Below are 10,000 nucleotides of genomic sequence, written 5' to 3'. Positions count from 1 at the left end.
AACAGGAGCTAAATACCTTGATGACCCAGTTTCTACAGTTACAGACCAACCAATCCTCACAGCGACCTCTGACCTCCAGTGAGGTCACCATGAAGCATACTGTCATCACAAAAATGCTTCCTGAGGGGGTCTGAGATCAGCTTTCCATGACCCACTTACGTAGACACGGGCGCAGTGAAGATGCCTGCCTTCGTGTGTGAGCGTGAACATACGTGACCGGAGCTTCAGGTCAGGTTCAGATTTTCACACATCACGAAGACTTGGGCCGACACTGAGCAGCTGAATGTCTGCAGACTGAAACTCAAAATACCAAGACCAGACCACCAACCTGTTATCAGCTCTGTTCTGCAGGGATCAGACTATCTGCTGGAGAACAGACAGATTAAAACAGATTCCAGTAGAAACACAAACACACCCGTCTTCAGTTTGATCTAATCCTCTGAGACACACACACACACTGCTCTCAGGTCAGTTGGAGGGCTGATAGCAGCAGTTTCTGGTGGTTTGTGAAGGTGAAGCAGCTCAGGTGTCTGTTGTGGTTTTGTTAATATGACGTTAAAGTGACAGATTAGATCAGAGACTGTCTGCTCAGACTTCTTTAGCATACAGGCGTATCGCAGTCATGTTTCCGGGGATGAGCCCCTCCCGTACGTGACAGCATCACCGAACACAAACCAAAGATAAAAAGTGGATTCTTCTATCAGAATGAAGTTTGTGATTAAATGAATGCAGTTCATCACCGAGCTTCATGTTTCAGCCTCATCACTGTGAACTACATGAAACAGTCAGCTGCTCCTCAGAGGAAAACCACATCCAGTCATTTGATGGATGAACAGGAAGCAGATGACAAAACATGGAGGCCTCCGACTAAAACAGGATTAAATCTATGAAGCAGATATAAAGGTGTGTGTTTGCAGGTGACATCTTACTGTGTGTTTGCAGTTAACTGCCCCAGTGACGGACAGGAGCTGCATTTACCCACGAGCTCAGGTTTCTAGACGTGCACTGATATGATTTAATGAACAGGAGTTAACAAAAGACCTCCTTAAAGGATCATTCACCTTCACACGACGCTTCGATACTGAACAGCTAGTTTTTCATATCACATGATCGTGTTCCTCTGTGTGTGTAAAAAACGTTATACGCTCAATTTTTACAGACGGCTGAACAACAGCAGCGTTCTGCTTTGCTTTGTGATGCCGATCTCTGTTGTTTTACCCTCTCTTACATTTTTACAACATGTTTTGTGTTAATCCTCAGAAGCACACTTCTTTTCAGGGGACAATAAAGTCTTAAGTGGGTCATTAATAAAATCAGGATTAATGATTCATGAGAGCTGAGGATGAAAGACGTGTTATCGCTCAGACTGTGAACTCTGACCTGAGAGACCGACAGTTTACTGTTCGGTGATTTATAATGAGCTGATAACAGCTGGAGGGACCAGCCTAAAGTTTTGCTGCTGCCCCCTACAGGCTGCAGTGTTCATCAACGGACTCCAGGAAGAAAAGGTTCCAGTAAGTAGTCATTTTTTAATTCCTCTAATCAAAGTAAACAAATACGATATAACACGTTTATCAGGAGCTGTAGAGGAGCCGGTCAATGGGTTTTGCTGTCGAGCCAGACTAACTGTTTCTGCTTGTTTCCAGTTTGTATGCTAAGCTAAGCTTAGCATACAGCTGCTGGCTGTAGCTTCATATCGAGCACAAAGACATAAGAGTGGAATTAACCTGAACAGTCAGAGGGAAAGAGAAGATTTCACCACATGCTGAATTAATATTTCCATTCATTTCTCTGTAAACTAAACTATGTAAACTGTAAAATGAAATATAATAAGCAGGTAGTTACCAACAACTCTATCAAAATGACAAAGCCCTCTCCAGGAAATGTCCAAGGAACAAACACTTAAATACCAAAAATGACATCCATTTTCCTGGAAGTGGGAGGACCTGGAAAATAAAGCTTCAAGTCCTGTTTCATCGTAGCCACAGGAAGCTTGTTTGTTGACACCGATGCTTGACTTTTGTTCATCTTTGGCTCTTAAAGAAACAACAGTTCATTTCATAGATTTCAGGTGTGAACGGACGGGGTCACAGTGTAACTAACTAGGTGTGAACTGACCATGTCACAGAGTAACTAACCAGGTGTGAACTAAACAAGTCACAGTGTTACTAACCAGGTGTGAACTGACTGTGTCACAGTTTAACTAACCAGGTGTGAACTGACTGTGTCACAGTGTAACTAACTAGGTGTGAACTGACCATGTCACAGAGTAACTAACCAGGTGTGAACTAAACAAGTCACAGTGTTACTTACCAGGTGTGAACTGACTGTGTCACAGTGTAACTAACCAGGTGTGAACTGACCGTGTCACAGTTTAACTAACCAGGTCTGAACTGACCATGTCACAGTGTTACTAACCAGGGGTGAACTGACCGTGTCACAGAGTAACTAACCAGGTGTGAACTGACTGTGTCACAGAGTAACTAACCAGGGGTGAACTGACTGTGTCACAGAGTAACTAACCAGGGGTGAACTGACCGTGTCACAGTGTAACTAACCAGGTGTGAACTGACTTTGTGGCAGTATTATAAACCAGGTGTGAACGGTTTTTCAGGCTTCTGAAGAAGAAGGTCTACAGTGAAATCTAAACATAAAGTGAATCTGAATATATGTTTTGAGGCAGATACCTGCTGCTGATTCTTCCACTTCACCATTTTTTGCAGTAAAACTTTGACAGTATTTCAAATATTGCAGAGAATAAATTTGTGTAAATTCTCACAATCACAAAATCACAAATTCCTGGAAGGACTAATTAACATCCAACAACAACACGAGCTGCTGACCATCACATCTGCTGCTTTTTCACCAGAGAACACACAGGAGAGCACTTCCCATGACCGCCAGAGTGTGTGTGTGTGTGTGTGCGTGTGTGTGTGTGTGTGTGTGTGTGTGTGTGTGTGTGTGTGTTTGCCCTCATTGCTCCCACCCTGTCATCACTGAGGTGGTTGGTGACAATCAGATGAAACGATGCTGACTCGAAGGTTTTAAAGATCCTGTCTCACTTTTCTCACACAGCAGGTGCACCTATTAGCCCCCCCTCACAGAGAGCTGAAGTCATGACATCACTTCCTGTCCAGCCACTGCCCCCTGTAGCCTAATGCAATCTGTCATTCAGCATTTCTTCTTCGGGCTGCTGATCTGCTGAGCCACACCCGATACACTTCACCTTTCTACTACTTTCACTAACCTCTCCATGTATTAATACTACCTGTTTGTACCTGTACACAACACAGAAGACAAGGAGACTACAGAGTCAGCTGTCAGGTGGACCTCCAGAGGACCGTCCACAGCCTGACATGGAGAGAACGACACCACCATCATCGGCCGCATTTCAACCAAAGATGAGAATTCACATCGAGAGGAACTCAACAGTCTTACAGAATGGAGCACAGAGAACAACCTGCTGTTCAATCCTGTGAATGTTCAGACCTCCGATAGACGACAGGAAGACTTCGGTCATGATAACCTACCACATTAGCCAGCACCAGTTAGGGAATATGAAAAATGTTTCTGGCATGTGAACTAATGTAGACAAGATAAGACAGGACTTGGCTGTGAACATCTGTATGTGCTGAGCTCAGCGAATAAAGTCCGGCTCTGGCTGCTTCTGCTACACCTTGCCCTCGCTGTCATTTCTCTCCGCCACACTCCTGAACATTCACACTTACTTCCATTCAAATCTGATGCAGAGGAGACAAATTGAGGACCTCTGGGTGTGTAATTATTGAAATGCTGCAGCTCTGTGGTGATGAAGCAGCGTGTGATTGGTCTCCGTCTTTACTCTGCTCGCCGCTGCCAACCCTGAAAGCTGCTCACTGCTTTCATTCTGAACCAGAATCAGCGGCTGCAGCTGCTTTTTGAATTTGGAGTTTTGGTGATAAAAACAGTGGAATGATCCCTGAGCCCACATCGACACACAGACAGACAGGCAGGCAGACAGACAGTCACTCACAGGTAGACAGGCAGGCAGACAGACAGTCACTCACAGGCAGACAGGCAGGCAGACAGACAGTCACTCACAGGTAGACAGGCAGGCAGACAGACAGTCACTCACAGGTAGACAGGCAGGCAGACAGGCAGGCAGACAGACAGTCACTCACAGGTAGACAGGCAGGCAGACAGACAGACAGGCAGACAGACAGTCACTTACAGGCATGTGGAGTCTCAGCGGCCTCCTCCTCCTCCTCCTGCAGCTCGTCTCCTCCTCCTCCTCTCTCCTCTCCACGGTGCTTCTCATCTCCAGTCAGAAAATCCTCTGAGCTCAATTATCAGATTATCTCTGAGTGTCCACAGGAGACCACACTGCCTCTGATACAGTACTGCTGTAGTACTGCTGTAGTAGTACTCCCAGTAACCTGATTAATACTTCCTGTATTCTTTGCGATCACTGTGGTCTTTCTGAAGGTGTGTTTCACTCATAAACACTCAGTGGTACTTTGTGGCACTTTAATGTATACTCCACATACTGAGCTCTGTACTGTAGTAGTACTAAGGTGTGTCTGTAGTATCAGTCTGGACTTCGTAACCTTTGGTACTTTCTTGTATTGCCTGATATCTCTCCTGCCTGCCTGCTGGTATATTAAAGAGTTTTCAGACACACTTTTCAACGGGCTGCTCCCTCGGATACTAATCAGTACTCGTACTTTCACATAGAAATACACACACAGTACACAGCCCAGAGAAAGCCAGCGAGCGGAACCGCTGACAGCTTCAACGATGAAAACGTCGATGCCAAGCGTCGGCGGATCGGTGTTCGTCTCCCCCGCCGGAGCCCACAGAGCCGAGCAGCCGCTCTGCTGGCGCGGCCCGGGCGGGTCAAACTGCCCCCCGGTGGTTGGTTCGTTTGTGAGGCGCAGATTTATGGCAGGAAGCAGGACGCTGAACAGATCCGGTTTGTAAGGGAGGACTCTGTCAGGTGGATCTTTGGGAACACAGACCGGCCGAGTGCGGCTCCATGACGGAGCGCAGCGCCGCGCACAGCAGTGCGGACACGGATTACGCACGACGCAACGCGCGCTCCTGTGTGGAGGAGAGAGAATACTACTGTTACTATGACTACTGCTAATGTCCCTGTACTTTTACTACACGATACTGCTTTGATACTTCACAGCCCACAGGTACTGCAGTACATTGGAAGTACTGGACTTTTCACTGCGCTGCATGTTCCTGAATCAGCCACTGCGTTGAAATACTGCTTACATCTGCAGAATGACTACTTTCACTCTCTGTACTTTACTTATAAATACTTCTGTACTTTTACTGCAGTAACATTTTGACTACCACCACTTTTAGAGTACTGATACTAAGATCGCTATTAAAAACACAAACATTAGCTCTTCCTCCCTCCCGTGTGCATCATGTGCCAGTGAACCAGTGATTGTGGTTGTAATGTGTGGGTGTGGGCAGCAGGTGGCGCTGCTGCAGCAACAATGAACTGACACTCATATAACAGCGTCACCCAGGGACACCAGCTGGGTTCAAACCTGTGAAACAAAAAGCCTCTGTGCTCTGACTGGAGGAAACAGTACTTTTAGAGTATTTGTGATACTACTCATCGATTTATTTCCCAGCTCCACGTTCAGCATCACTCTTTCAGTTCTGACTCCAGTTCTGATTCTGCTCATTGATTCTGGTTCTGATTAATTGATCAATGGAGAACAGAATCAGAATGAAAAGAATCAATAGTTACAGTCTTGTCCTCCTGAGACCTGGAGGAACCAGGACCAGGACCCCAGGACGCTGTTCTTCACCTCAGAGACACAAAGAAACACTAAATACACACCTCACAAAACGTCTTGCAGCTGCCTCCTTCATCCTCCACCACACCTGTTCTTCATTCGTGCTCAACTCTTCATCACTGCCGGACTCCTCTTCATCCTGAAGGTCTGCGCCACACTGTGTCTGCCACAGCGCCCCGTCAGCCGTTAGCAGCCTGAAATCAAGACACTGCCAAGTGAAGAGAAGTGACTCCCTGATGTTACTTGTGATGAGGACTCTGTCACTGACTGCAGACTCCACATGGTAAAGAAGACACTCAGTAACACGCTTCATAAGAACTGAAATATTATACTGATAAATAAAATACTGTAAAACACAGTAAATCCCAATAAACCACAGTAATAACTTCACACACATCCACTGCAGTAATACAGCATGTTGGGAAAAGATGGCTACATCAGTGTCTAATGAACTCAGATCAGTTTTTATACTCATCTTACAGGTGTTGGCATGTCTGATGTTCTCTCTACAGTCTGAAAGACTCATAGCGCGGTGCTGTTTTTTAGAGGATACAGGTGTGCTGATGGTGGAAGATGCCATGTTTGATTGGACCACAGGTGAGGTTACCTTACTGAGGAAAATGTGTCAAAGTTATGGGGTTCATAACTGCTGCTTGAGGTAATTTCTGTCATTAAAGGTACATTTAAAGGTGCATGTTATGTAAAGTGGATCGGATCTGATCTGCTCTGATGGGGTTTGATCTGATCTGACTTTGTGTTGATGTTTTGGCACGTGTCTGTCTAACAGTGAAGTTTTCTTAGTTTTCATGTGATTTAATTTTCATCGGTGATTCGGGCCTCAGTACAAAACCGTCAAAATTACCATCATTATATGACAAGTAACCCAGTCCACATCAAAATGTGTAACAGCTCCACTGGTCCACAGGGCAAAAGATTAGTTTCACAATAAGGGCTTTAAGATTGTGAGATGCTGACTTTGTTTTCAATTGTCTTGCATCCACTATCGAGTTCCATCCATCCACCCATCTTCTTCCACTTATCTGGGGCCAGGTCGCAGGGGCAGCAGTCTAAGCAGGGAAGCCCAGACTTCCCTCTCTCCAGACACTTCCTCCAGCTCTTACAGGGGGACCCTGAGGCATTCCCAGGCCAGCCAAGCGACACAGTCCCTCCAGCGTGTCCTGGGTCTTCCCCAGGGCTTCTTCCCAGTGGGGCATGCTCAGAACACCCTCCCAGGAAGGCATCCAGGAGGCATCCAATGTAGATGCCCGAGCCACCTCTGTTGGTTCCTCTCGACATGGAGGAGCAGCGGCTCTACTCTGAGCTGCCTTTCGGCTCAGCCCCTTCCTTACCACGACAGACCGCTACAACGTCTGCATTATTGCTGCCGCTGTATCGTTCCACCTGTCAATCTAAGGAGAGGAGATCCTGTGGTCCCCAAACCAGACTCCCTCCGGCCCTTGGCTGCGTCCAGAAATTCTGTCCATAAAATTAATGAACAGAACCAGTGCAAAGGGCAGCCCTGCCGGAGTCCAATATGCACAGGGAACAGGTCTGACTTACTGCCAGCAATGGGAACCAAGCTCCTGCTCTGGTCATACAGAGACCGGACGGCCCGTAGTAGAGGGACCCAGACTCCATACTCCCGGAGCACCTCTCACAGAATGCCACGAGCGACACAGTCGAATGCCTTCTCCAAGTCCACAAAACATATGTGGACTGGTTGGGCAAACCCCCACGAACCCTCAAGCACTCTGCGGAGGGTGTAGAGCTGGTCCAGCGTTCCATGACCAGGACGAAAACCGCATTGTTCCTCCTGAATCTGTGGTTCGACTATTGGCCAAATCCTCCTCTCCAGTACCCTGGAATAGACTTTACCAGGGAGGCTAAGGAGTGTGATCCCCCTGTAGTTGGAGCACAACCTTTCGGTCCCCCTTCTTGAAAAGAGGCTCCACCACCATGGTCTGCCAGTCCAGGGGCACTGTCCCCAACTGCCAGGCGATGTTGCAGAGGCGTGTCAGCCAAGACAGCCCTACAACATCCAGAGACTTGAGGTGCTCAGGGCGGATCTCATCCACTCCCGGTGCCTTGCCACCGAGGAGCTTCCGAACTACCTCGGTGACTTCAGCCTGAGTGATGGATGAGCCAGCCCCCAGGTCCCCAGCCCCTGCTTCCTCTACGGAAGGTTTGACAATGGGATTAAAGAGATCCTCAAAGTATTCTTTCCACCGCCAGACAATATCCTCAGTCACAGTCAACAGCTCCCCACCTCCACTGTAAACAGTGTTGGCAGGGTACTGCTTCCCCCTTCTGAGGCACCAAAATGCCAGAATCTCTTTGAGGCCGACCAGTAATCCTCCTCCATGGCCTCCCCAAACTTTTCCCATACCCAAGTTTTTGCCTCCACAACCGCCCAGGAAGCGGCACACTTGGCCTGCCGGTACCCGTCAGCTGCCTCAGGAGTCCCACGAACTAACCAAGCTCAATAGGACTCCTTCTTCAGCTTGACAGCATCCCTTACTTCCGGTGTCCACCACCAGGTTTGGGGATTGCCGCCACGACAGGCACCCAAGACCTTACGTCCACAGCTCCGAACAGCTGCATCAACAATGGAGGTGGAGAACATGGTCCATTTGAATTCAATGTCTCCAACCTCCCTCGGGATCTGGTCAAAGCTCTCCCGGAGGTTCGAGTTGAAAACCCCTCTGACAGAGGGTTCCGCTGGACGTTCCCAACAGACCCTCACTACCCGTTTGGGTCTGCCAAGTCTGTCCAGCTTTCTCCTCTGCCAGCAGACCCAACTCACCACCAGGTGGTGATCAGTTGACAGCTCAGCCCCTCTCTTCACCCGAGTGTTCAAGACATACGGCCAAAGGTCAGATGACACAACCACAAAGTCTATCTCTGACCTCCGGTCTAGGGTGTCCTGTTGCCACGTGCACTGATGGACACCTTTATGCTTGAACATGATGTTCGTTATGGACAAACTGTGACTAGCACAGAAGTCCAAAAACAGAACACCACTCAGGTTCAGATCGGGAAGGCTATTCCTCCCAATCACGCCCCTCCAGGTATCACTGTCGCTGCCCATGTGAGCGTTGAAGTCCCCTAGTAGAACAATGGAGTCCCCAGTCGGAGCACTTTCCAGCGCCCCTTCCACAGACTCCAAAAAGGGCAGGTACTCTACACTGCTGCTGTCTGTAGGCTGAAACAACTGTGAGGCACCTGTCCCCGACCCGAAGGCATAGGGCTACGACCCTCTCGAAAACAACACATGGCGGCTAAGGTGGGGGGCTATAAGCAGGCTCACACCAGCCCGCCATCTCTCCAGAGTAGAAGAGAGTCCAGCCTCTCTCGAGGAGTTGGGTTCCAGAACCCAGACTGTGCGTGGAGGTGAGCCCAACTATCTCTAGCCAGTACCGCTCAACCTCCCGCACTAGCTCGGGCTCCTTCCCCCCCAGCAAGGTGACATTCCATGTCCCCATTACCAGATTCAGAGTCCAAGGATTGGGCCGTTGGGGCCCCTGCCCACAAGTGCCATCCAAATCCCACCGCATCGGCCCCTTCTGATCCCTCCTGCGGTTGATGGGCCTGCTGGAGGGTAAGGCCACCAGGCGCTCGCCTATGAGCCCCAACCCCAGGCCTGGCTCCAGGGTGGGGCCCCGGTAACGCCAGTCCAGGCGACGTAGTCTTCCTCATTGTTTTCATCATCACTGGGGGCTCTGGAACTGCTCTTAGTCTGACCCGTCACCCCCTCCTTGAAACGCCACCTTATTGTGGTGGAGGGGTTTGAGTACTCGAATGATTCTAGGAGCTATGTTGTCTGGGGCTTATTGCCCCTGGAAGGGTCTCCCAAGACAAACAGGTCCACTGTCATGTTTCTGTGTGAAAACATTAAGTGGTCTCACATGTGAGACTGGATCGATATATTCTTAAAGCCTTCCACGAAGGAACATCTCTAACTTCAGCGACTCCTGATGAGTCTGAGGATCCTTCTTCTTCATCTTTGATTCTGGATCTCAACAACAAATGGTGGACACATCGTAAAGTAGAAGGTGCTGATGTTGTTTGACTCGTCTCCTCTTTCCATGTCACTGTGGACCCTCTTTTAATGGTTTACTTCACTATTTTTTATATTTAATTATTTTCGATAAGATTTTGATAAATGCTTGTGTTCTTTGTCTTCTCTCAGATTCAGCTTCATC

Source organism: Chelmon rostratus, chromosome 20 (genome assembly GCF_017976325.1).
Source record: "Chelmon rostratus isolate fCheRos1 chromosome 20, fCheRos1.pri, whole genome shotgun sequence".
Taxonomy (NCBI): Eukaryota; Metazoa; Chordata; class Actinopteri; order Chaetodontiformes; family Chaetodontidae; genus Chelmon; species Chelmon rostratus.
This window is presented reverse-complemented; position numbering follows the sequence as displayed.